The sequence below is a fragment of the Eufriesea mexicana genome, unplaced genomic scaffold (assembly GCF_001483705.2).
Source record: "Eufriesea mexicana isolate 0111107269 unplaced genomic scaffold, ASM148370v2 scaffold8845, whole genome shotgun sequence".
NCBI classification, from domain to species: Eukaryota; Metazoa; Arthropoda; class Insecta; order Hymenoptera; family Apidae; genus Eufriesea; species Eufriesea mexicana.
This window is the reverse complement of record NW_016916586.1, coordinates 175,040-177,421: the sequence shown is the minus strand read 5'-3', so window position 1 is coordinate 177,421 and position 2,382 is coordinate 175,040.

The following is a 2,382-nucleotide window of genomic DNA, read 5'->3' as shown; positions in this document are numbered from 1 at the left end:
GTCATGGTCACATTATGTCAGAGTCTTGATTGTCTGGGTTAATTAGGTAACATGAAAGTTTGGATAAGGGTAACGAGGTTGATTTTCATATAGCTAGAAGAAAAGAGTATGGGTATTATGTCCAAGAGGGAGAGGGAGTGTAACAAGACTTCCTTAAAACACCCTCCAAATCCTCCCCGATTTGCAAACGGATCCCACATGATCAATCTAGCAAGCAACTATCCAATCGTTTCAATTGTACATTCGTATCTGCAACTTCTGACGATTGTCATGGTCACATTATGTCAGAGTCTTGATTGTCTGTGTTAATTTGGTAACATGAAAGTTTGGATAAGGGTAACGAGGTTGATTTTCATATAAGTAGAAGAAAAGATTGTGAGTGTTATGTCCAAGTGTAACGAGACCTTCATAAAACTCCCTGCAAATCCTCCCTGATTCACAAATGGATCCCACATGATCAATTTTAATTGTACATTCGTATCTGCAACTTTTGACGATTGTCGTGGTCATATTATGACAGAGTCTTGATAGTCTGAGCTAATTGGGCACTATGAATATTGGGATAAGGATAACGAGGTTGATTTTCATATAGGTAGAAGCAAGGATTTTAGGTGTTACGTCCAACGAATCGCACATGATCAGTCTAGCAAGCAACTATCCAATCATTTCAATTGTACATTCGTATCTGCAACTTTTAACGTTTATCGTACTCACATTATGACAGTGCCTTGATTGTCTGGGTTAATTAGGTAACATGAATGTTTGGATAAGGGTAACGAGGTTGATTTTCATATAGCTAGAAGAAAAGAGTATGGGTATTATGTCCAAGAGGGAGAGGGAGTGTAACAAGACTTCCTTAAAACACCCTCCAAATCCTCCCCGATTTGCAAACGGATCCCACATGATCAATCTAGCAAGCAACTATCCAATCGTTTCAATTGTACATTCGTATCTACAACTTTTGACGATTGTCATGCTCATATTATGACAGAGTCTTGACAGTCTGAGCTAATTGGGCACTGTGAATATTGAGATAAGGATAACGGGGTTGATTTTCATATAGCTAGAAGAAGAGAGTATGGGTATCATATCCACGTCCTAAAATCCCTCGAAATGCTTCCCGATTCACAGAAGGCTCGAGCACGATCAATCTAACAAGCAACTAACCAATCACATTCCGAACTCGAACAGCAAATTCACTTTCAACCGATACACTCTGGCAAAAGTAATTAAGATCAGTCCATCCCAGTCGGAGGAAGTTGCTCCGGCCGATAGTCGATACCCGATTGGTCAGACGCGAGGGCGCTGCGATCGCGTCAGCTTCAATTATTGGAACCTTACCGCGACTCCCGTGCTATGGATTCGCAGATACACGAGTGTCTAGTTCAGAGTCCAATAAACTGCATAACGGAATGATAGCTGACCCCGGCACGGTCTCTACGCTGATACACCTGGCGTAACGACGGTTAGTCGACGAAGAAGGAAGTATCCGGTCACCCGTGTCCTCTTGTTGGTCGACGTAGCCCGAATTCGCGACCGATTACACGCGTAGCTTCTTCCCAGCCCCCAGGACCCCGAGAAATGTATGGTCACGCCTGGCTGTGGAGTTTAACCGGCATTTTTCTCGTGATAAATGAAATTGTTCCGCGCTGGCTGAGCGTGGTGCTTGTCACTGCGGACGTTCCCGTGGATCGTGCCAGACCCAAAAAGTTTCCACGTTACGGGTTAAATGAAGTTCGCGATAAGTTCGTCGGATTGTGGCTGCACTTGGGACGTTATACGTCACGTGGGGAGTGTCGTTTTATTTCTTGCGTATTCGCTTTTATTTCCTTTCTCCTTTTATTTCCCAGTTCGTTTTTCTAGGATTTTGGTTTACGAATGCCTAGGGAAAAGTTTCCAGAGAATCCGTGATATGTTGGCCTGATTAATAAGTATTGTAATATCGGATCCCTGCGTTTATTAGCAGGCAGCAGTGTCTTATCATTTGTTAGATATGATCAAGAGTTAATTAGGATCGTGCAACAGTTTATAGGATGGCAAGGTGTTAGAATGTTTGATAAAATATTTTCTGAATTATGAAAATCATTATTTTTTGACCAATATGAACTGATTCCAATCACAGATGCCTAACGCTAGGTTTACTGACGCTATCTCTAATATACCTATACCTATTTCTAAGGACACCTTGTCAAATTGACAGGTAAAGGAAACCACGTGCCTTTTTTTATTTAACAATTAGTTTAATTTGAAAATAATTATATTATATTAACAATCTTGATATAAATTAATTAAATCTGTTACCATCGTATAATTGAAGCAACTCTTCCGTCATATTCACGGGTTCCGTAAATCTAGTGTTAATATAGCTACCTAAAAACTTTC